This window comes from Schistocerca gregaria, chromosome 1 (genome assembly GCF_023897955.1).
Source record: "Schistocerca gregaria isolate iqSchGreg1 chromosome 1, iqSchGreg1.2, whole genome shotgun sequence".
NCBI classification, from domain to species: domain Eukaryota; kingdom Metazoa; phylum Arthropoda; class Insecta; order Orthoptera; family Acrididae; genus Schistocerca; species Schistocerca gregaria.
Genome location: NC_064920.1, coordinates 199689903 through 199716649, shown reverse-complemented (window position 1 = coordinate 199716649; position 26747 = coordinate 199689903). Strand labels below are relative to the sequence as shown.

General features: G+C 44.4%; 1 protein-coding gene across 2 annotated transcripts in view; it reads left to right on the top strand.

Moving 5' to 3' along the window:
• The window catches only part of LOC126336741 (protein yippee-like 2), a 566443-nt gene that overhangs the window by 463513 nt on the left and 76183 nt on the right, over nt 1-26747 (top strand). For both annotated transcript variants that reach the window (XM_050000740.1, XM_050000749.1), the window contains exon 3: nt 7710-7790. The gene's annotated coding sequence lies outside the window, so the exon portion shown is untranslated. The remainder of the gene's footprint in view (nt 1-7709; nt 7791-26747) is intronic.

Below are 26747 nucleotides of genomic sequence, written 5' to 3'. Positions count from 1 at the left end.
ATAAACGGGAAGGTGAATAGTAATCTCTTTGGCTTTAATGTCCATTCGTGTGAATATTTAAACGCTATACTGAATTGAGAATTTTAACCGGATTCTGACTTTGAATTGTGATAGTGGGAAACTTTAACTTCACGCGACTAGTGATCATAATTAATGACAGTTTGCGGATATTAAATAGAAAGTGACAGGATATTATCTAACATCTCCGATGCTAGCGGGAATCATAATTAGCCCCTTCTTTGAATGAGATCGTATGAGAGAACCTATTTATTAATAATTCTTGTCAATAAACTGGCGTTGTTAATTTGAAACATAATTAACTAAAACAATTGAACGAAAGGTTAAAGTATCGTCGTCTGTAAACATTGAGAGAAAAATCTTTAGTAGCTTTACTACCAGAGTTGGGAAGACTATCCGTGTAGTGACCCACGTTTAACATTGGGTTTTAAAAGTAATCAAACTGATACTTAGCCGGGGACAAGGTTAACTAAAAGCAAAACCCTTCAGTGACAGTCAATGTGTAAAAAAATAAAATCAAACTTTCACCTTGTTGTGTACATAGTTCCGCGTAGTCAGCGTGTACAAAACTTTCCCACTAGAGCGCGCCCCGCTAAGCACAACAGCGCAGGCGCAGCGCTCGTCCGTCTCCTCATTACGAGATGGCGCTGCCATAGAGACGGACCAAATTCTGCTTCCGCCGATCCGCGTATTAATATGTAACGCAGCCAATGAGATTGCTGCTAACGTGGAACCTTTTCTCCTCGCGAATCACACTCGTGCAGTGATACCTGAACGCGCGAGGTATTATAACGAGTGTACAGACCTCCGATTAGTCAGTCTGCATTAGTTGATACCAGTCTATAGTCAAGTTTCAGTCTGCGCCTAACAATATTACCATATTCCTGTACATAGCCATGAAGAGAAATGTATAGACACTTTGTCAAGTATCGGAGATATGTGAGAATAAGATTAACGTACCAAGACCAAAGGAACTTCAGATTGTGAATTGTAAATAGCATCCAGAGCCAAGTTAAGTTATTTTTATGCTTGTTACTATTTTAATAAATGTGCGTGAAAATTAATCAAGTTCTGTTTAATGTTGGTCACCGTCAATCTGCTATTCTAAGCGTGCAAGTGGCATTTCTATCGTCTGACCTAATGGCAGATGATAAACACGCCACGATAAGAATAAAAGACATATTGCCGACACTCGCCTACTTCGTTAGAGCGACAAGTCAAATAATCTGATGGTGTGTGTGCCGAAGGTCTTACAGTGCGCACACCACACACCTGTTAGACCAAAAATCGAAAACAGAAAAAGGGCTGCTACAACATTCACATTATTGAGGACATTACACAGGTGCCGGTCGTGGTCAAATACGACAGTGCAACCTGTAGGTTTGGTTTCATATGCATTTATGTTCAAGCATTCGTTTCGCACGATGTTTCTATATCCTCTGAGCCCTGTACCAGCTTGGTAGTCTGCTAACAAGGTGTTTATGGTGTAACACTTCACATATTCGTCAGAGTATGTTTGTTAATTGAACTGAAATCCAGAAACTTCGTTTTATACCTCTCCCGCCACCAGCGCGTAAACACCAACAGAATCGGAGCGACTGCGCTAGAGCCATTCGTCGCTGCCCCGTCCTGGTCATCTTGCATGATTGAAGGGAACAGTTTTGTGGTGTGGGTGGCAGTAGCGTGTGGCAACGGAGGACCCGCGTCAGAATAGAGTGATCGGGGCGCAGAGGACAGACTAGGGTCGAGGGGACGCGTGGCCGAGCCCTTGGCGTGACCAGCTGGGCCCAGCGGTGGGCCGTCACGGCACGCCAGCCCTCGCACGGGATCAGCGGCCGCTCGATACGCGGCTGCATATTTCACGCGCCTCCCGGAAGTCGTTCTGCGTTGCTGGCCGGAGCGGGTTCTCTCCTGTGCTGGCCGGCTATGACCTTTCACACAACAGTCCCCGCCCCCGATTACTTCGAGGTGAATGACGGCCACAGACAAATGGTACACTGGGGAACTATATTACCAATTAATGAAAGCCCTACAAAGCCTAATAGCTACACTGATGGAAAAATATCGTAACACCCAAAAATAATTAATATAAATCAATGCAATGCTGATCACGTAAATATGGTATCTAGACAAATACGAGGATCACTCCAAAAGAAATTCACACTATTTTTTTAAATCCATCTTTTATTGTACATGTTTGAAAGTTTTGCGGTGTGTAGATTCATCCTTTAGGAACAATATATTCATGCCTCCACGTAATTTCCGTCCCTCTCAACTGCCTCACGCCATCTTGGAACCAGCGCCTGTATACCCGCACGGTAAAATTCTGGACCAACCTGTTGGAGCCACTGTTTGGCAGCGTGCACAAGGGGCTAATCATCTTCAAATCTTGTTCCACGAAGAGAGTCTTTCAGTTTTCCAAAGATATGATAGTCACATGGAGCCAGATCAGGACTGTAACGCTAGTTTTGTGATCGTTTCCATGGTTTTTTGACTGACACGTGACATGGCATTGTCGTGCAACAACAAAACATCCTGCTTTTGCCGATGTGGTCGAACACGACTCAGTCGAGCTTGAAGTTTCTTCAGTGTCGTCACATATGCATCAGAATTTATGGTGGTTCCACTTGGCATGGTATGCACAAGCAAAAGTCCTTCGGAATCGAAAAACACCGTAGCCATAACTTTTCAAACAGAAGGTGTGGTATTGAATTTTTTTTCCCCCTTGGGTGAATTTGCATGACGCCACTCCATTGATTGCCTCTTCGTCTCTGGTAAAAAATGATGGAGCCATGTTCCATTAAAAATGGCTTTGATCACTATTGGACTTAACATCTGTGGTCATCAGTCCGCTAGAACTTAGAACTACTTAAACCTAACTAGCCTAAGGACGTCACATAACATTCAGCCATCACGAGGCAGAGAAAATCCCTGACCCCGCCGGGAATCGAATCCGGGAACCCGGGCGCGGGAAGCGAGGACGCTACCTCACAACCACGAGCTCGGGCCCATGTTTCATCACCTGTCACAATTCTTCCAAGAAATTCATCTCCACCATTCTCGTACTGTTCCAAAAGTTCGTTGCACACCGTTTTTCTTGTTTCTTTGTGAGTCATTGTTAACATCCTGAGAACTCACCTGGCACAAACCTTTAACGCCAACACTGTCAGTATTCTGCAAACACTTCCTTCCCCTACCTCAACGTAGCGTGACAATTCGCTCACTGTGATGCGTCTGTCAGCAGTCACCAATTCGTCAACTCTCAGCACATTGTCTGGAGTGTGTGCAGTAAGAGGCTTGCAGCTGCGAGGACAGTCCTCAATATTGCCGTGCCCCCTTTCCTCGCGTAACCTCCTTGCCCACCAACAAACTGTACTCCAATCGACAGCAGCATCTCCATGCACCTTTTTCAACCTCGTGTGTGCTACGGTCGCAGGTTCGAATCCTGCCTCGGGCATGGATGTGTGTGATGTCCGTAGGTTTAAGTAGTTCTAAGATCTAGGGGACTGATGACTACACATGTTAATTCCCATAGTGCTCAGAGCCATTTGAACCAACCTCTTGTGGATGTTTCCCACTGTCTCGTTTTCACAGCACAGTAATTCTATGACAGCACGTCGCTTCTAACGAACGTCAAATGTAGCAGCCATCTTGAAGAAATTATGTGACGGCGCCACTCACGGGAACAGGTTGAACTAAGTTTGAAAACAAGCGGGAAGGATGTATCTACACACTGTAAAACTTTCACACATGCAGAATGAAAACTGCATTTTTACAAAAGTAGTGTGCATTTCGTTTGGAGTGACCCTCGTGTCTTCCCGAAATTTCATGATCATGCGTTAACGTAAGCGCGAGGTATGTCATTGCAAACTTGAGGTGCTGGTATATCAATAACCAGTGTAACCGCCAGAATGTTGAATGCAAGCATGAAACTTTGTGTTGTAGAGGTGTCGGACCTCAGTTTGCGGGATGGAGTTCCATGCATGTTGCACCTGATCGGTAAACACAGGGACGGTTAATGGTGGTTGTGGATGACGGTGGGGTTGTCGTCCGATGATGTCACAGATGTGCTCTATTGGAAACAGATCTGGTGATAATGCCGGGCAAAGCAACATAACGATGCTATGGTGGTCTACAACAGCGGTATCTGGGCGAGCTTTTTGCTGTTGGAAAACACACTGACACTTCAACATAAAATTATTCAGTTCTAAAGATAACCAAAGAGATTATGTGAGAAAAAACATATCATAGATCACACATTAGAGATTACATTTCATACAAAATATTATTAATCAGAAGAGAAATACTGGCCATCTTACTATAGTGTAACACTGTTAGTCCTATTTGGCAAGGATCCTATTCCGGACAGCAATACTCCAGCAGAAGACGGGCAAGCGTAAAGTAGGTAGTCTCTTTAATAGATCCACGACGTCTTCTAAGTGTTCTGTCAAACGCAGTCTCTGCTTCGCCTTATTCACAACATTTTCTGTGTGATCGTTCCAGTGTAAGCTGTTCGCAATTGGGATCCCTTGGTATTTAATTGAACTGACAGCCTTTAAATTTGTGTGTGATTCATCCTGCAACCGTGACGCATGGGACAGTGTGAAGAAGAAGCTACGTGCGGTATGATTGGCTGTTCTAGAGAAAGCTAGGGAATATTTTCCTCTTGTTGCGCACCAAACCGCGTTTTTTCATTCGTTAATAGTAATGAAATTAACCTTGAATGAAATTTTCACTCTACGGCGGAGTGTGCGCTGATACGAAACTTCCTGGCAGATCAAAACTGTGTGCCGGACCGGGACTCGAACTCGGGACCTTTCCTTTCGCGGGCCAGTGCTTTACCAAACTTTCTTTAAATCTCATTTTGTTAGTTTTCGTTCGTTGTATCTTCTCTGGGCGGATGTCGAGAGACACCCCTTTAGTTCGTTGTTGATCCATTAACTCAGTTTTTTTAATTACAGAGGGCAGCTAGCCCGCTGACCGAACACGCTGAGCTACCGTGCCGGCAACCAACTGAGCTACCCAAGCACGACTCACGCCCCGTCCTCACAGCTTTAATTTCGCCAGTACCTCGTCTCTTACCTTTCAAACATCACAGAAGCTCTCCTGCGAACCTTGCAGAACTAGCACTCCGTAGCCACAGTCTGGCTAAGCCATGTCTCCGAAATATCCTTTCTTCCAGGAGTGCTAGTTCTGCAAGGTTCGCAGGAGAGCTTCTGTAAAGTTTGGAAGGTAGGAGACGAGGTACTGGCGGAATTAAAGCTATGAGGACGGGGCGTGAGTCGTGCTTGGGTAGCTCAGTTGGAAGAGCACTTGCCCGCGAAAGGCAAAGTTCCCGAGTTCCAGTCTCGGTCCGGCACACAGTTTTCATCTGCCAGGAAGTTTCAAATTAACCTTATTTAACATTTGATGTGCTATGGAGACACGAATCAACGTCGCGGGTTATCGTTTGTTTAACGAGTGACTGCACATCGAAGTGGTTCGTACCAGCCAGTCAGAGTGAAGTGTGATAATATGGCGTTAGGAAGTGTGTGGTTAAACTGAATGATCTGTTAGCATATCAGATTCAACTGTGAACTGAGGAATGTTGAATTTCGCTTGTGATTCGTTAAGCGAGGGCAGGCATTTTTGTAGAAAGAAAAAGTGCAACTTGCGGCTGCTTAATAGTTCCAATTATGATGCGTAAACAAGAAGTATTCTTTATTTAAAAAATGATAAAGGACTGCTGAGGCTGGTAAATGATTTACTGTTTGAACTTGCTAGCCAGATGGATGGTGTCGCAACAGTGTGGAAAAGTTTGCTATTTTATTTGGCGGTATATGTTTATAAAAAAAAATACTTGAAATGCCTGTAAACTACCGATCTCATTGTATAGACTACACCCCGTAATCCACTATGACATAGATAAGACAAGTATTTCACCGCGAAAACTTTCGGTATTACGTCTCATATGGATGCATGTGACCAGATTGCTGATCTGATCGATGTATTTACGTTTTGAACTCCTGTTTTCATTAACGGATTTCCATATGTATCATAAGTATAAAATACGCACCCTCGCACCCCAACACCTTCTGTATCGATGTACCGTACATATAGCACGTACGAAACAGCTATTCAGTAGAACCGGACGAGTAGTAGCGTAAGCAATATCACGTAGTTCCAAAGGTAATGTACAGTATGCCCATAAATAATTACCCTGATAAGTAAACTATGTAACACTTTATTGGTTACCGTAAATGAAACATGCGTTACACCACATACTCTACCCATTACGTTCTGAATCTTATATAAACATTTAATACAGGTAATACAATTTGACATTTAAACCATTTCAAATTGTGAATCCCTGGTAACTCGCAAAATACATATATCAAGCCCGCAATCAATCTCTTGCCACACATTTTGTAACATATGTGGTGTGATTGTGCCAATGACAATTGTAATAGGTTGTTGCAATCTCAAAAAATCAGGAGATGCTGCTTTGTACACAGTATCTGTCACATACCCCGAAACAAAGAAATCGAAAGGGGTGAAGTCAGCTGATCTTGGAGGCCATGGAATTGTGACGTCTCTGCTAATGTACCTGTAGGGGATGGTTTCATTAATAAAATGGGGGGGGAGTGCCATATTGCTCAAGATGATAGTGTCTTGCATATCAGTCACTTGATCACACATTAAACCACATCATACATTAAGCTGTGGACTGTGCCGAATATGTTTGTGTTCTCGTGTGACATGAAGATTTTATGATCCCCAGATCCGGACATTACGACGGATAACTGATCCGCAAACGTGAAATGCAGCCTTACGGGAAAAACACGCACACTTCAAGAATCCATTGTACTCATCCAAATGGTTCATCTTGTCCACTGGAAACTGTTCATGTTTTGGGCGATCATTTGGTTGTAATGCGTCAACAATTTAGACCTTGTACACATACACTTTAAGACGTTTGCGAACCACTTTACGCACTGTAGTCTTTGGCACTTGAAGCTCCCACGATGTTTGTCTGATCGATTTCTGTGGCGACCCCGTGAATGCGGTTTGAATTGCCAGCACAGTCTTCCCCGAAACAGATGGTCTACCGCTGCCTGTCCGTTTCTGAACCGACTCCGTTGCTGCAAAAGTTTCCATCTATGTTTGTTTCGATCATCAGGTGCGTACTTCGCAAACACCCACAGGGCACTGCAAGGGAGTAAGCGTGTCAAAACCTGTAGACAAACCATTGTCTGCATATTGTCGAATAGAACTAGTTCGCGCCTGCAGATAGGCAGCTCAACGAACAGATTTACAAAGCGGACTGCTGCCGTTGCACGTTCCCGGACAGCAGCGACTTCAATAAATTGCAAGCACTTGCTCTCCCTTCCGTATGACGTTGGCACGAAAGATGCCTATGTTAACATGTTTCGTGAGGTTGGAGAGGTGCTCTATGTAAAGACACGCGTTTTTCTCTGTGTCCAAGCAGTCGTCTTGTGAAACACCAGAGCTGCTTCGGGCAAGAAATGTAACGTGGACAATTTTTTTTCTGGTTGGATCAAAATTGACGTAATTTTACAGTGGAGAAAAAGCTAAGCGCTAACTGCTGCCTTGCTAGCAAATATCGCTTTTATTGAGGTATAACTGTGTTGTCACACTTGCAGGCAACTTTGTTCCTCCTCGCTTGACAGTATCCTTTCTCCTTGTTGCAGGATGATTCTGATCCGGCTTTTATGGATGTGATGTTCGTCTCGTGCAAGCCAGACGAGACGGCGAGAGTGGCACACAAATAGGTAAGTACCGATTCCCGCTCTGGCAGCACTAGCGGTCCTTTTAAGCTCAGTGTGCGGTGCACTCTTTTAATATTTTGTAGTTCGTAGCAAGAAAGAAAGACTAACAGGGAGACGGCACGAGCGTGGGTGTGGTGAAAGAGGACGCCTAGAACCTCACGTGGCTAAAATATTAGGACGCACTACTCGGAAAATCCCGGGAAAAATAGATCCAAAGTTTCTTAGGTATCTTATGAGTATAAAATGTTAGTCCATTGCCGCGCCGCCGTCTGGCCTAGATGTTTAGGGCTCGGACTCTTACGCCAGAGATCTCGGGTTCTATTCCTCCTCTGGCACTTTTTTTTTCTTCTGTTTCATTTTCTTTTGTTAGTCTAATTATTCAGAAAGTTTCCCAAACCTACATTGTCTTTAACAATTTAGTTACATTATAGAATAAAACATGTGGTTCCTGAAGAGGGGCAGCAGCCTTTTCAGTAGTTGCAGGGGCAACAGTCTGGATGATTGACTGATCTGGCCTTGCAACATTAACCAAAACGGCCTAGCTGTGCTGGTACTGCGAACGGCTGAAAGCAAGGGGAAACTACAGCCGTAATTTATCCCGAGGACATGCAGCTTTACTGTATGATTAAATGATGATGACGTCATCTTGGGTAGAATATTCCGGAGGTAAAATAGTCCCCCATTCGGATCTCCGGGCGGGGACTACTCAGGAGGACGTCGTTATCAGGAGAAAGAAAACTGGCATTCTACGGATCGGAGCGTGGAATGTCAGATCGCTTAATCGGGCAGGTAGGTTAGAAAATTTAAAAAGGGAAATGGATAGGTTAAAGTTAGATATAGTGGGAATTAGTGAAGTTCGGTGGCAGGAGGAACAAGACTTTTGGTCAGGTGAATACAGGGTTATAAATACAAAATCAAATAGAGGTAATGCAGGAGTAGGTTTAATAATGAAAGGGGAAAATAGGAATGCAGGTAAGCTACTACAAACAGCATAGTGAACCCATTATTGTGGCCAAGATAGATACGAAGCCCACACCTACTACAGTAGTACAAGTTTATATGCCAACTAGCTCTGCAGATGATTAAGAAATTGATGAAATGTTTGATGAGATAAAAGAAATTATTCAGGTAGTGAAGGGAGACGAAAATTTAAGTCATGGGTGACTGGAATTCGTCAGTAGGACAAGGGAGAGAAGGAAACATAGTAGGTGATTACAGATTGGGGCTAAGAAAAGAAAGAGGAAGCCGTCTGGTAGAATTTTAAACAGAGCATAACTTAATCATAGCTAACATTTGGTTCAAGAATCATAAAAGAAGGTTGTATACATGGAAGAATCCTGGAGATACTAAAAGGTATCAGATATATTATATAATGGTAAGACAGAGATTTAGGAACCAGGTTTTAAATTGTAGGACATTTCCAGGGGCAGATGTGGACTCTGACAACAATCTATTGGTTATGACCTGTAGGTTAAAACTGAAGAAATTGCAAAAAGGTGGGAATTTAAGGACATGGGATCTGGATAAGCTGAAAGAACCAGAGGTTGTACAGAGTTTCAGGGAGAGCATAAGGGAACAATTGGCAGCAATGAGGGAAAGAAACACAGTTGAAGAAGAATGGGTAGCTCTGAGGGATGAAGTAGTGAAGGCAGCAGAGGATAAAGTAGGTAAAAAGACGAGGGTTGCTAGAAATCCTTGGGTAACAGAAGAAATATTGAATTTAATTGATGAAAGGAAAAAATATAAAAATGCAGTAAATGAAGCAGGCAAAAAGGAATACAAACATCTCAAAAATGAGATCGACAGGAAGTGCAAAATGGCTAAGCAGGGATGGCTAGAGGACAAATGTAAGGATGAAGAAGCTTATCTCACTAGGGGTAAGATAGATACTGCCTACAGGAAAATTAAAGAGACCTTTGGAGAGAAGAGAACCACGTGTATGAATATCAAGAGCTCAGATGGCAATCCAGTTCTAAGCAAAGAAGGGAAGGCAGAAAGGTGGAAGGAGTATATAGGTTTATACAAGGGCGATGTACTTGAGGACAATATTATGGAAATAGAAGAGGATGTAGATGAAGACGAAATGGGAAGTAAGATACTGCGTGAAGAGTTTGACAGAGCACTGAAAGACCTGAGTCGAAACAAGGCCCCCGGAGTAGACAACATTCCATTAGAACTACTGACGGCCTTGGGAGAGCCAGTCATGACAAAACTCTACCAGCTGGTGAGCAAGATGTATGAGACAGGTGAAATACCCTCAGACTTCAAGAAGAATATAATAATTCCAATCCCAAAGAAAGCAGGTGCTGACAGATGTGAAAATTTGCGAACTATCAGTTTAATAAGTCACAGCTGCAAAATACTAACGCGAATTCTTTACAGACGAATGGAAAAACTGGTAGATGCGGACCTCGGGGAGGATCAGTTTGGATTCCGTCGAAATGTTGGAACACGTGAGGCAATACTGACCCTACGACGTATCTTAGAAGCTAAACTAAGGAAGGGCAAACCTACGCTTCTAGCATTTGTGGACTTAGAGAAAGCTTTTGACAATGTTGACTGGAATACTCTCTTTCAAATTCTGAAGGTGGCAGGGGTAAAATACAGGGAGCGAAAGGCTATTTACAATTTGTACAGAAACCAGATGGCAGTAATAAGAGTCGAGGGGCATGAAAGGGAAGCAGTGGTTGGGAAAGGAGTGAGACAGGGTTGTAGCCTCTCCCCGATGTTATTCAATCTGTATATTGAGCAAGCAGTAAAGGAAACAAAAGAAAAATTCAGAGTAGGTGTTAAAATTCATGGAGAAGAAATAAAAACTTTGAGGTTCGCCGATGACATTGTAGTTCTGTCAGAGACGGCAAAAGACTTGGAAGAGCAGTTGAACGGAATGGACAGTGTTTTGAAAAGAGGATATAAGATGAACATCAACAAAAGCAAAACGAGGATAATGGAATGTAGTCGAATTAAGTCGGGTGATGCTGAGGGAATTAGATTAGGAAATGAGACACTGAAAGTAGTAAAGGAGTTTTGCTATTTAGGAAGTAAAATAACTGATGATGGTCGAAGTAGGGAGGATATAAAATGTAGACTGGCAATGGCAAGGAAAGCGTTTCTCAAGAAGAGAAATTTGTTAACATCGAATATAGATTTGTCAGGAAGTCGTTTCTGAAAGTATTTATATGGAGTGTAGCCATGTATGGAAGTGAAACATCGGCGATAACTGGTTTGGACAAAAAGAGAATAGAAGCTTTCGAAATGTGGTGCTACAGAAGAATGTTGAAGATTAGGTGGGTAGATCACATAACTAATGAGGAGGTATTGAATAGGATTGGGGAGAATTTTGTGGCACGACTAGAAGAAGGGATCGGTTGGTAGGACATGTTTTGAGGCATCAAGGGATCACAAATTTAGCATTGGAGGGCAGCGTGGAGGGTAAAAATCGTAGAGGGAGACCAAGAGATGAATACACTAAGCATATTCAGAAGGATGTAGGTTGCAGTAGGTACTGGGAGATGAAGCAGCTTGCACAGGATAGAGTGGCATGGAGAGCTGCATCGAACCAGTCTCAGGACTGAAGACAACAACAACATTGAATAAAAATTATTTTCTTTTTGTCCAACAACACAATTCATGGCGGTGGGTTTTCCAATTTTCATTGTAAAGTATATAAGGAGAATCATTGGGTTTTTAATCAGAATAACAAATTGTGAAACATTCAGTTTTATACATATAGTAATTATAAACAAGAACCGCAGTGGTAATTATCGTAAAACCAAACAAAGCAATAATTTTTGCGACATCTTGCGCAACATATATAAGCGGATTTTTTACAATCACAGGGCGTTTGCAATAAATCTGTACAAAAATATGTCCCATTAAAATTTACGAAAAAGTTTTGAGTTTCTGATAATTTTGAGCCAAACCAGGCATGTTGAATCATGTCTCGGAATATTGGTGACGATAACTGATGGTGAATTATAGAATGAATTTTTATACAGTCTTCCTGGGAATTAATTTCACGATTCTCCTGTAACAATGCGCTGCAATTTTTCAAGCAACATAAGAAAATAAAAGTGCCAGAGGAGGAATCGAACCCGAGACCTCTGGCATAAGGGTCCGACTGCTAACCGTGTAGGCCATACGGCGGCTCGGCAATGGACTAACATTTTATACTCATAAGGCACCTAAGAAACTTTGGATCGATTTTTCTCGGGATTTTCCTAATAGTGCGTCTTGATATTTTAACCACGTGAGGTGTTAGGGGTCCTCTTTCACCACACACAATTTCGGACAAATCCCGGACCCCAGGGTCGTGCCGTCTCCTTGTAAGTCTCGTACTAAGCCACTTGCGATGCCTTCCATCAATCCTCGGTTAAATGAAATTGGTGCATCCAACGATATTCATTTGCCTTGGGTGCAGGCGCTTCTTGCTACAGATACACAGTCCAGTCCCATTAATGTGACCAACGACTTTGTTCGATGTCAGCGTGCAATAACCATTCACAGACGGCACGTGGCAGCACTGGCAATGGAAGATATGTAGAGCGTGTGGTCGGTCCCACCACTGGAGCTTCTCCATGCTCCAGCTCCGTTTTCGATTGCGGGTGCAGCCCTGCCGTGCGGTGTACGCTGCCTTCTGTCCCTACTCTCAATCACAAGTATTCGATTCATTCTCCTCCTTCTCCTCCCCCTCCTCCTAACACTTCTGTCTACTGTCCTTGGCTCTCATTTCGTCAAGTCCTATGATATATCAGTAGTCACCTACCGCAACAACATCACTTCATCGCCAATAAAATTCAAGATTATGGTTCGAGTCTCGGTTTGGCACAATCCCTTGTCCTCCCGCCTCTGCCTCTGATCTTTTCTGCATACAGTAATAATTTTTAATCCCCAAATTACATTACACAAACTTACGGGTGGTATTCCAATATTACATCTGAAGTAAAAATAATTTCTAAGGTGTGTCTAGTCACTCGCTATACACGACCTGACAAAAAAAAAGGTGAAGCACATGGAAGAGAAAGAAGGAACGAAATGAAACTTCACGAGTTGGGAGAGTGAGTATGTGATGTTATATGAGTGATTACAAAATAGCCACATTTTCAAACAACTTTCCAGTATGAGCTGATTCATCAGTATGACGTTCTCCCTGTATTCATTGACTGATTCGGTTGGGAACGCGTTCCTGATATCCATGGTACGTACTAGGACGGTGTTGGCAACTGAGGTAGTCCTAAACACGTTTTCTGGTTAGATTGCTGGCCACAGGGATATCTCAACATCGGGCAGACAGTTCATAGAGACGTGCGATATGCCGACGAACATTACCCTCTTAGAGAGTGGCAGCGCTATATTGTCGCAACAGAGGTACCACATTAGGATGCAGGATATCTGTGACCTACCGTTGTTCTGTCAAAGTTTCTTCGGTCACTACGAGCTGTGAGCTAAAGTCATACCTGATGGTGCCTTTACTTCTCCGAAACATTGGCAGAATGGAACCTCTACCCACGTTACTGCTGAGGATAGTCATCGCGGGTGGTGCAGAACCACGATTCAACACTGAACACAGTGCGTCATTCATCAACATCCATGCTTTCCCGACACGGCACCACTCCAAATACAGCCATGTGTGTTCCGATGTTAACGAAATCCTACGCATCGGATGGTAGTTTCCTAATCGGACGTAAGTTTCCTAATCTTGCAGCTGCTACTCTCCAACGAGCGCTGAGGAATAACACAGAATGTTGCAGGGAGTCTGTTTGCAGTTATCGGATAATAACCACAGACGTGAAGGTGTTATAATGTGCTTCGTGCACAACACGATGATCCTCTCTTCTGGCGATTACACGTGGTCGGCAGATACCTTGACGACGAATATGCGTGCCCTCACGTTCTCATACAGCCGAATAGTGGGCCATTTTCTCATCAAAATGCCCCACAAACCTGGACGTTGCACTATTTGACCAGCCGGCCAAATTGAGACCCACTATGAAGTCCCTTTCAAACTCTGCTAGATGCTGATAACGCTGTCTCACAGGAGTACGCTGTATTTCTGTGTCCTTCTCAGTGATCACTTGATGTCTGATGCTGTTCACGCCCCATATAGAGTACCAAGTTTGGCTACAACACTACTGCACTCTGATGGCTATTCTACCTGTCTCAGAGAATTGCAACTCCAGTCCTTTACATATCCGCCGATGATGTATGTGTATGAAGCTACGTTGCCATTTGACCGTATTTTCTTGGCGCTTCACTTTTTTTTTACTACATAAACTGTGTAAAGAATGTGGATGACATATGGATTCAGCACTGCCGAGAAAGTTTTAATGATTCACCCCTCGCGCAAGGTGATGCTGAGTGTTATTTGTTCTGCCATAGTGCTGTGTAAACAGATTATGCTCGTACGGTGTCAAGCGGGTACAGAAGCACACTGCAGAAATCCCATCAGTGGGTTATGAGAGGCAGTCAACACGAAGTGTCGCGGAAACCCGTTCGAAGGAGCGTTTTAGCTCCACATCGTCTCAGGTCAATCTTCACAGGGGAGAGTCACATATGCTGCTTCCTTGGGCTATCAAATTTTGCCTTACCCTCGTACTTTTTATTTTACAAACCTTCCTTATTGGCTTAATAACAGGAACAATAATAGAAAGTTACTGTCTGTCATACATTTTATTTTTAACCTTTCTTGGTGGTATATTAGTTTTATTTACTTAAATTACAAGACCTGCATCAAATCAAATATTTCAACCGAAATCGTTTCCAGACTACTTCTTTTATCGGATGAAGGAAGAAATGCGTGGTAGTCATTTGCAGAATGACGATGAGTTTATTTTCGAGTTGGAACGCTTATCTGTACGCGAAATGTAAAATTCTACAACGAAGGGGCCTGCTCCTCCATCAGTAAGAAAAAGATGTCACATGGAACCGTGGATATGTAGACTAATACCAAGGTTTATGGTCGCGTCTCGGTTTTTCTCGGGTGGTAATGTACGCAGACTGTACCTACAGATTTCGACACGAGGCTCTACCATTGCTCCTCTTTTTCCATGTCACTATGTCTGCCGCCGTTAATGGCAGAACTATACAGCACCAGTCAGCTGCCCCTATCTCTGGTTTTATGCAGCCTGCAACGATTTCTAATAGCACGCACCGGATCTTCGGATTATCTCGCTCGCTACATACAAGGACACTCTTACATTTCTATTGATAACATAAAAAATGTTCTAGACTTACTTGGTAGAAAAGCAAATGTAGTTAAATTATCTACTGGGCTAAGTTTTCGCTAGGGGTCATGTTTTTCCTAGTTATTCGAGAAAAACGCGTTTGAAGGTCGCTTGCGCGTGGTACAGGGTGACACACGGGAGACGGATGGTTTTTAATGAAATAATACTCAGCCAACTTTAAAAGTATTGCATGTTTATTTACACAAAATGAAAGCTCATTACTTGGCATTTTAGTTAGCAAAGTTATTTGTGAAAAATAATGTCGTCAAGGTGATGTCCATCATTTACAATGCAGGACTCAAGTGTCTTCTCAAACTCCTCCATCACACTGATTAAAATCTCTGCAGGGATGGCAGGAATTGCAGGAATTTCTTGAATGATTGTATTCTTGAAGTCGTCCAAATTTCGTGGGTTGTGGTTATAGACACAGTTCTTAAGGTACCCCCAAAGAAAGAAAGTCACATACTGACTAGTCTGGAGACCTGGGAGGCCAAGGAACATTGCCAGAACGTGAGATAATCCGGCCAGGAAACATGCGTCTAAGAACTGTCATTGAAGTCAAAATATCCACGGGTGTACTGCCGGTCTATAGTGTCCAACGGGAACAATATTTCGGCGATCAAACATGTCGCCATCATCAGGCGACATGTTTGATCGCCGAAATATTGTGCCCGTTGGACACTATAGACGGGCAGTACACCCGTGGATCTTTTGATTATCAAATACGCCGGGAGAAACTCAAGAATCACTGTCATTGAAGTGTTTGCGGTGTGCGATGTTGCTCCATCCTGCTGGAACCACACGCGTTTTAAAGGGATTCGTCGTCTTCTTAGTTCTGGTTTCAAGAATGATTCAAGGATATGATTGTAACGAAGCGAATTAACAGTAACTGTGGGAAAAAAAGGCCCAATAATGCCAACAGAGCCAAGTGTAGAAGACGCTGGTGGATAAGGTGTGGATGTTCTGGAGCCCATTAACATAGTTTTTGCTTATCCACGGTCCCGTTTAAATGAAAATGAGCTTCATCGCTCATCAAGAAAATTTCATTTTCATTCGATCCCAAAATCAGCTTCCTTAAGTTGTTGGACAAGGAGCATTATGTAGGGATGCAATTTTAATTCTTTATGCAAAATTCGTCTAATCGATTCACGATTGATTCGTAACTGACTAGTGAGACGTCTATCTGACCGTCCTCGGCTTCTGACTGCCGCTTGCCCTACCCTTTCAACATTTTCTGGTGTCGTTACTCTGCGTCTCGGGCCAGGATGCTTCTTATCCAGTCTGTTTCCAGTTGATCTGAAGTTTTCCACCCATCTGAGGATTGTGTTGCGACGACTCGGAACAGCTCCATGTCTCCCGACATTAAACCGCGCACGAAACAATCGCTGCGTAGCAATAATAGACTCACCACTTTTCACGAAACTGTCATAGAAGAACACTCGACGATGCAAGTCTCACTGCTCCATAGTGACCGAGTAAATGAAATGGCGTCTTGTGTGGATCAGAACTATCCCCACCACGACCACCTCCCACCACCGCGCCCGGAGTTCAAAACCGTCCGTCTCCCGTGTGTCACCGTGTATTTGAAGTCTTTGCTGGTTGCATAAAACCCAGCGGTAGGGGCAGCTGAGTTTCACTGCACAGCTCACTGTCTTCGCTGAACACACAGGTGAAGCAGCAATACAAGGGCGTATACAGTTGATCCAGTCAACTCGCCAAGGTCCTCAGCCGACTTTTGCCCCTTCACTGTCCGCGCCTCTGCCGGTTTCGTGCGCAGCGCCGCAGCGCTGGGACGACCAATCTCGGAGCTCTGCTACACGGTCCCCGGCCTGGATTCATGGGGGGCGAGCGCCGCCCCCCAAGTCCCAGGGCGGGTGTTACGTGGCGCGCCGCTTTTACTGCCTGCTGCGTGCGTGACGAATCCTGAGCCCCCGGAATCCCGTATGACCGTCTCGCGTGTCTGCGGCCTCCTGTCTCGCCGTCCAATTGCTCCTCGGCATTGTCCGAGGAAAATATCCTGATAGTAATCTGTAAGTAGAGGACAATTCCCGTAATCGACTGTTAAATTCTCTATACGTCTCTCTTGTGTTCTTCCGAGACAGGTACAAGGTGGTCCTAATACACTACTGGCCATTCAAATTGCTACACCACGAAGATCACGTGCTACAGACGCGAAATTTAACCGACAGGAAGAAGATGCTGTGATGTGCGAATGCTCTGAAAAGCTAATTATTTGCATAATGTTGGCGCCGGTGGCGACACCCACAACGTGCTGACATGAGGAAAGTTTCCAACCGATTTTTCGTACACAATCAGCAGTTGACGGGCGCTGCCTGGTGAAACGTTGTTGTGATGCCTCGTGTAAGGAGGAGAAATGCGTACCGTCCCCACGTGACCGGTGTATATGTTTCCTGTCTTCGTTTACAGCTCTAACGTCAAATGAAATCAAAACAGATATACATTCTCATAACCATGAAAGACCAAAATAAGTTCGTAGTTTCAATTTTCTGATATATTATTTCCATGTTATTAGCAATCTACCATCAATGTCTTAGTGAAGCTATTTCTGTCTGTTTTATAGAGAAATTTGCTTCTATTATTTTTTTTCGCTGAGGCAGTTAGTTTATTTCAAACGAAGTGTTTCATTCCGCACTATTGGCTAATTTCAACCTCGTTCAATTTAAAGTGCAAATTTTCATTTTCTGGGACTAATGACATTATACCATAATAAAGAACCAAACATGAGAATACAGCAGTGGGCCTCCAAGAAAAGTGGTACCACGAAAACCACTTGAGAAGCTGAATATCAGGTACTTCAGAGTGCATCTGGACATAGAAATGTGCAATTAGAGCGGAATGAAGCAGTTTAGAATGGTTTATGAAATTCCGATGCTGCTGGAGTAGTCTCTGATGTCCTTTTCCTTTTACGACCCTATAAGATCTCTTAATGCTATATACGTACGTACATACGTAAACTTGAAGCTGACTAAGTAGGCAAATTTGGTCAGTAGTTTTGAACCAAATATTTTGTTTCAAATATAATGACAGCTGTAGCAGAATTTTACAAATCTGCCTTCTGTGAAACGGTTTTTTTTTTCGATCACAAGGCACTTGTCTAGAACTTCCTCTAGGCCTGAAGTTATTTCTTAATTTGTGTTTACGTCTTAAATTTATAAAATGTCATTCTATGCTAAATTTCAGACTGACCGCATACCGTGTTTTATCGTTTCAACTCCCCACATGGCTTCATAGTTCTTCCTAGAGTAGAATATAAACTGTCAGCTGTACAGTTTCTTTGTCTCACAGACAACCACGTTAATTTTTTCACATTTTGAAATAGTCATGAAATTTACTGTCCTTTATTCCGGTGTAAGCTACACAAGAAACAATCTTTTTTTTTTTCCAAGAAATTTGTATTCCATCCCACTAGCTTTTTCACTGCTGTGTAGTTGCAGACCTGTTGTAAATGATACGTAACAATATTTCAGAAGACGAATTAAAAAAAAAAAACTGTCGAAGTCAACCCTTAGCAAAATGTTATGGTACTTCGAGCTGTGGAGCCTGATTTTGAAATGATATTTTGCCAAGAACTGCTTCCTTATTTGCACCCTTTATCTGTGTGGGATATGATAAAACAATTGCTCTAAATGCAACTCAGTATGTCCTCTCTCAACAACATGCCGCAAGGGTGCACATAGTCACGTGATGCCCCACCACGCACGAAATTGCACCAGAAATACGACGAAAAGCGTATGAGCAGAGCAAGCACCAAGCACTGGCTGCCTACGTCATCGTAGCTGCGTATGCGCAGTACAGCCTGTTGTCTGGCGCTTTCTGGTCACTGCTCAAACGAACCCTATAGTGACATTGCCCATACTGGACTCAACCATCTCCCAGGTTGAGTCTCTTACTGTTGCAGAAGAAAATGAAAAGAGAAGAAGACTGTGTGCGGTGAGGCAGGTAAACCTCTGCACTTTTTTCGTGGCTCCGAGGTGGCCTGTTATCTCTGTGACGCTAATCTGAAGAGCTGATGAGCCAATTTGGCTGCCACCTGGCGGGTGTTAGGGGACAAGAGAAGTAAGCGACTCCGTCCGGATTGGACGCGAAATCGTCAGTCACTGGAAGCGGCTGGGTGGAGGCGTCCCACGCGAAAGAAGACGCTCGACTGCGTGTTGGAAGGATACCAGCCAGTACAGGGGCGTAATGGCCACCCCGTTAGCCTGGCTCTCCCTTAACGGCTCGTAATGAGGGCTGCTTTTACGTCTGTCCCATTCTGTCGTCTCGCTCCTCTGTCTCCTGGGACGAACCATCATTCAGCCGCAGGGGCCAGCAAATGCCGCCAATCACGCGAACGCCTGACATATTCTACGTAAACTTTTTCCCTCGAATGGAATGACTCGCAGTTTATTTAGATCACGTATAACAGCAGAGCAAAAGTGAGCTCTTTTATTGCACATTTTGTAACGATAAAGGTCACACGCTACCGGAAGAAAAAAAAAATGCGACACACTCAAGAGGAGGGTAATTTTATTGAGAAGCAAGGTGACAGGTCGTTCGTCATTGTTAGGAGTAGATGATGAAAAATTCAGGCCAAATGACACCCTTCTGTCACAGTAAAGGCTGCCCAAACAGTGGCATCATAGTACAGTTTACCCTCTTCTGTCGACAACGCAAGCGTGTGTTCTCGCATGCGAACGGTCCTAAAGGCGCCGATAGCATTCTGCGATAGACTGAACCAGTCATCTTGCACCTCTTGTTGCAATTCAGCAATGGTTCTTGCAGGTCGTGGAGTGCCGCTTCATCATCTCCCACACATATTCAGTAACGTTCAGCAAGCAGAACTAGTACTTTTTGCAGGTGGCACGAGTGTTATAATAAATCCTATTCCAGAAAAAGCAGGTGAAGATATAGTTAAGGGTGTCTTTCAAAGAATTATTAAGTGGTTGTCAGATAATAGACTCTTCCTTAATTTTGAAAAAACTCACTATATCCAGTTCTGTAAACCTAATAGAGTCATACCGACAGCTGACGTAGCATATGAACAGCGCTCATGAAATACACTCCTGGAAATGGAAAAAAGAACACATTGACACCGGTGTGTCAGACCCACCATACTTGCTCCGGACACTGCGAGAGGGCTGTACAAGCAATGATTACACGCACGGCCCAGCGGACACACCAGGAACCGCGGTGTTGGCCGTCGAATGGCGCTAGCTGCGCAGCATTTGTGCTCCGCCGCCGTCAGTGTCAGCCAGTTTGCCGTGGCATACGGAGCTCCATCGCAGTCTTTAACACTGGTAGCATGCCGCGACAGCGTGGACGTGAACCGTATGTGCAGCTGACGGACTTTGAGCGAGAGCGTATAGTGGGCTTGCGGGAGGCCGGGTGGACGTACCGCCGAATTGCTCAACACGTGGGGCGTGAGGTCTCCACAGTACATCGATGTTGTCTCCAGTGGTCGGCGGAAGGTGCACGTGCCCGTCGACCTGGGACCGGACCGCAGCGACGCACGGATGCACGCCAAGACCGTAGTATCCTACGCAGTGCCGTAGGGGACCGCACCACCACTTCCCAGCAAATTAGGGACACTATTGCTCCTGGGGTATCGGCGAGTACCATTCGCAACCGTCTCCATGAAGCTGGGCTACGGTCCCGCACACCGTTAGGCCGTCTTCCGCTCACGCCCCAACGTCGTGCAGCACGGCTCCAGTGGTGTCGCGACAGGCGTAATGGAGGGACGAATGGAGACGTGTCGTCTTCAGCGATGAGAGTCGCTTCTGCCTTGGTGCCAATGATGGTCGTATGCGTGTTTGGTGCCGTGCAGGTGAGCGCCACAATCAGGACTGCATACGACCGAGGCACACAGGGCCAACACCCGGCATCATGGTGTGGGGAGCGATCTCCTACACTGGCCGTACACCTCTGGTGATCGTCGAGGGGACACTGAATAGTGCACGGTACATCCAAACCGTCATCGAACCCATCGTTCTACCATTCCTAGACCGGCAAGGGAACTTGCTGTTCCAACAGGACAATGCACGTCCGCATGTATCCCGTGCCACCCAACGTGCTCTAGAAGGTGTAAGTCAACTACCCTGGCCAGCAAGATCTCCGGATCTGTCCCCCATTGAGCATGTTTGGGACTGGATGAAGCGTCGTCTCACGCGGTCTGCACGTCCAGCACGAACGCTGGTCCAACTGAGGCGCCAGGTGGAAATGGCATGGCAAGCTGTTCCACAGGACTACATCCAGCATCTCTACGATCGTCTCCATGGGAGAATAGCAGCCTGCATTGCTGCGAAAGGTGGATATACACTGTACTAGTGCCGACATTGTGCATGCTCTGTTGCCTGTGTCTATGTGCCTGTGGTTCTGTCAGTGTGATCATGTGATGTATCTGACCCCAGGAATGTGTCAATAAAGTTTCCCCTTCCTGGGACAATGAATTCACGGTGTTCTTATTTCAATTTCCAGGAGTGTAGTTCCTGGAGTAACTCACCACTTACACATAAAGTATTTATTGCACAAAAGAGATCAGTGAGAATAATTGTGTTCACCCAAGGACGTCAAGGAGGTAGGTATTTTAACTACACTATCAGAGCATATATTTTCGCTAATGAAATTCGTTGTAAATAATCCATCTCAATCCGCGAAGAACGCCGGCCGGTGTGGCCGAGCGGTTCTAGGCGCTTCAGTCTGGAACCGCGCGACCGCTACGGTCGCAGGTACGAATCCTGTCTCGGGCATGGATGTGTGTGATGTCCTTAGGTTAGTTAGATTTAAGTAGTTCTAAGTTCTAGGGGACTGATGACCTCAGATGTTAAGTTCCATAGTGCTCAGAGCCATTTGAACCGCGAAGAACAGTGATGTTCATAAGTACAACACTAGACGAAAAAAGATCTTTCCTATCCATTATTGAAGCCGTCAGTTGCTGAAAAAGGAATTACATTATGCAGCAACGAAAAACTTTGATCATTTGCCCAACAACATAAAGTGTCTGGCAGGTATCAGATCAAGTTTTAAATCTCGAGTTTCTGATTCAGAACTGCTAAAAAGAAGGTACCTCCAAATGTAGAAAATGATCTACAGAACATGCCAAAACTAAACCAAACCAGTGCAGTCGTTGTAATGCGCAAGCAGAACTGACGTTCAAAAGGATATGATCATTCGCTTTCGGGCCGTGGGTGGAAATAATTCTGAAACGGTTTCCCATTAATTGTTCTCTGCCGTCGTTGTTACAGTACGCCGCTATTGGCGCTGTCCAAAACCGGCGCCTAGACAATTGTGATTCACCACGGGCCATACACGACGGAATGAACGACGGCCGTGGAGACGTACAGCTGTTGGGTAGCTGACCGCCCAGATGATCCAAGGGGCTACGAAGTTTCTCCTTAACGACCGTTTATCGCAAGTTGCTACGTATGAAATGTTCAAATGTGTGTGAATTCCTAAGGGAGCAAACTGCTGAGGTCATAGGTCCCTAGGCTTACACGCTACTTCAACTAACTTATGCTAAGAACAACACACACACACACACACACACACACACACACACACACACACACACACACACATGCCCAAGGGAGACCTCGAACATCCCTCGGGAGGGGCCGCGCAATCCGTGACATGGCGCCCTAAACAGCGCGGCGCTACGTATGGGCTCCAGCAGCAGGCACTTGGTTCATGCAACCATGTTGGTATCGGCGACAAAGGCTAATTTTCTCGCCAATACCGATACTGAACATCGACTGAGTGCCGAAAGGGGGGCCATTTCAGATGAATCACATTTTATGCCGTTGGCGTGTACGGCTGGAAACGACAGTTAGCAAACACCCAGCAACAGTCAGCGAAAGTGTCAAGCCCGGAGGAGTGAGCATTGTGGTCTGGGGAATGTTTTCGCCCATTCGCTGGGTGATCTCGTCGTTTTGAAGGCACAGTGCATCAACACAAGCATGCATCTGTCCTTGGGAGCATGTGCATTTTTTCACGGCACGGTGGCATCTACCAGCAGGACAATGCACTGTACATGCGTGGTTACAAGAGTACGAGGATGAATTCGCCGCATTTCCGTGCCCACCGAGCTCCCGGGATGTAAACCCAATCGAGAATCTGTAGCACCATCTCGATCGGGCCGTCCGCGATATGGTTCTTCACCAAAGGAATCCAGGGCAGCTGGTAGCGGCATTGGAGTCTGAGGGTTTCACATCCCTGTCCGTACCTTTCAGAAACGCATTGACACTCTTCCTGGTCATCTCGCAGCGGTCCGCGCCGCAGACGATCATTACTCACGCTTTTGACGCGTACTTACATTAATGTGAGTAAGTATTCTGGCCATTCGACCTAGTATGCTGTAACGGTCGGCGAAAGTTCTGTAAGGTAACATGAGGTATCCCCTGAGGAAGCGTAAAATAATTTCTGTGTTTTCAATACACAGAAACATGTAGGATCAGACACGCTTTCAGATTGTTCGCTGACTAACGCTATTGTCTACAGAAAACTCTGGTCATTGGACGATGGTATCGAAATGCAGTTAGGTTCGGACGTTAATTTACTCGTGTCATGTGTAGCAGCTCTCTTTAAATGTAAATAATTTCTAGATAATGCTAGTAATGAAGAGAGAGAAACATATAGCAGTTGCGATCACATAAGTGATTCCGGGGCGCAGTGAATTCGTTAAAGAAAATCTGCATACTTCCACACGCCTTGCTGCCCTGGGAAGCTCCACAAATAACTGTTTCTCCAGAGTAAAAAGTCACTTCCAACTGAACAGACGACAGGCAATCAGGCATGATGGCTCTCCGAAATTAAGTGAAACATTTGCAATTTAATTTCATCGTCTTCTTCTTTTTCTCCTTCGGCTTTGGGCAAATTGTGACCTGTTGTGGTTCCCATCTTTTTTCTCAGTCTTCTACGATCTCTCATCGCTTTTGGTTCAGATTTCTCTATGTCCATTCTTTCTAGACGTTCATAATGAGAGAAGCAGTCGCTGTCGTCTACAGATTAACTTTGAGATTTCTGGCGACAGGTAGGTCGTTCTAATGATCCAGCAGACACAATTAGCAAAATTCTTCCACAACCTGTGAAACAGTTATAGACACCTGACAAGGATATGTTCAAGCAATTAACGTACAACATTTTTTTTACGCTTTTTGATAAATTAAATGGCTCTGAGCACTATGGTACTTAACATCTATGGTCATCAGTCCGCTAGAACTTAGAACTACTTAAACCTAACTAACCTAAGGACATTACGCACATCCATGCCCGAGGCAGGATCCGAACGAGCGACCATAGGAGTTGCGCGGTTCTGGACTGAGCGCCATAACCGCGAGACCACCGCGGCTGGCTGCTTTTTGATAACTTGGAGAAATTTACATGAATGTCGCAGACTTCTTACTAATTATGATTTTTCGAAGACGCAGCTTTTTTGCAACCGCTATGTTATTCACCTACCTACGCTGTATTTTCAAATTAATAAAGTAAGCATGCCATAAGCGTCTTTCGTTAACCATCACAAAATTGTATATACAATGATTATCTTTCGATAGGCCTATTAAAATTATTTCGTGCTAAACGAGTCCTTAAAATTGAATCTGAGGTACGATACACACAACGGCCAGTTGAAAACAAAGTGCTCACCAACACTGTGTGGATGATTGATGAACCTCTGTCACGTCTGAGTGGAGAATGCTGTCAATACTTGACCACACACGTTCAGTATCAATTGACAACACTCAGAATAGTTTGAACGCCATCAAAACTGCTCGTCAATATTTCCAGTACTGACTATTTAAGAATGCTCCCTCAGGCTGTCAATATATTGGCGATTTGACAATATTATTGAACTTGTGAGGGTTCCTTTAGGAACTAAAATCACTCCTAATGACATTAGTCTTTTTTAAACAAAACGCGATTTACTGAAGGGAATTCATGAACTATATAAAATGTGTACAGAATGTAATATGAAAGTATCGTCTGGTAAATCTAAGTGAATGACATTTTCCGGAAAATATTCAGTGAGAGCTAAGACAGAAGATAATAAGAAAACAACTGAATAGATTAAATATTTTTAACTATCTTGGATGACAAATATCGTTCGCATATCAAGAAAATACGAAGATTAAGTTGGATAAATTCGAAAGTATTTTTTTAATAATTAATAGAGATTCCAACAATAAAACCTGGTAATTCTATACAACGGTTGCACTGCCAACACTGTTGTATGGAAGGGAAGTGAAATGAAATGGCTTGTGGCTAGGGCCTCCCGTCGGGTACACCGTTCGCCTGGTGCAAGTCTCTCGAGTTGACGCCACTTCGGCGACTTGCGTGCCGATGGGGATGAAATTATGATACGGACAACACAATACCCAGTCCCTCAGCGGAGAAAATCTCCGACTCATCGAACCCGAGCCGTTAGGCATGACATTCTGTCGCGCTGACCACTCAGCTACCAGGGGCGGACTGTATGGATGTGAATCGAGGATATTTCTGCCCTCTGTTTTACCTCGTATCAACGTGAATAACTTGTAGAATGCAGAGCTTTTCTGAAAATAATTTATAATATCGTTCGGGTCCGTGGTTCTAATTTCAGTCAATAAATTAACATGCAACCAATCGCTCCTTTGGTTTCTACCATTTTCGGACCAGTTCTCTCCTTTTGGTTCTCTTCTCTTGTTTGCAAGTTATATCTCACAAAATTGCAGCGCCTGCTTTCATTGGGGTATTCGACAAGTTAGCTTCGTATAACTGCATTATCAACTGATAATCTTTGTCAGTACTACGGATAGTTCCTTCATTTGTGTGACCATATTACCCGTAGTTGCTTTACAATTCTGGCGGTATCTTCATTCTGTCGTTGCAACTACCAAAAATGCTTGTCTTTTTTTCCACCATGCGAGTTCGCTTTGTTGAGGTAAAGCATCATCAGTGATGGTGATTCTCTCTTGATGTCTCGCCTACATCTAGAAATTCGTGTGCCAGCATATCGTTGATGTTTTTCTTCTTTAGACACTGATGGTTGCCTAATTTTTAGTTGCTGTGCAGAACTACGCATTTATTATGTTTTACACGCACACTTTTTCGCACATCACACAACACCAGAAACAGCAGTTTAGGCGAGAAATCAAACGGAAATCACCGCCACTTATGATGCTTTACCTCAATGAAGCGAAACGGGCCTGCTGAAAAAAATACGCATTTTTTGTAGTTGCAACGGCAGAAAGGAAATACTCTCAACAATGATTGATAGCGTGAGAGGTCGCTTCAGTATATTGAAAATTTGACAAAATAGTGTTATCAATGTTGAATGTGTACGGGTCCCTTAACAAGTCGTTTCCTAACTTTCCAGTCCCATTGGCCTTTGTCTACGGCAGGGTTAAGTATTCTGTGTGGGTAGAGGGGTAGAGGAGGAGGAGGAGGAGGAGGAGGAGGCGGCGGCTTGCTTGAGCGTAGAAGTGAGAGGCCGGGTTTTCCACAAATGCGCCTGAATGGGTGGGCTGTGGCACAGACAAAGGCAGGAGCATACTAAGCGGGCTTATCTGGAGAGCGTTTTCCCCGTGACAGGTCGCGGTCCCAACATCCGTTGCAGAAAAGCTTCTGAAAGTCCTGCTAGGAGGCAGCAGCTTACACACGGGGGTGTTAGCGCGAACGGGGGATGACCAATGAAACTGCGTGTTCGCGGCTGCTAATTGGTTGGCTGAGAGGCCCATATGTTGAATAATTTTGCAGGACTGCTGGC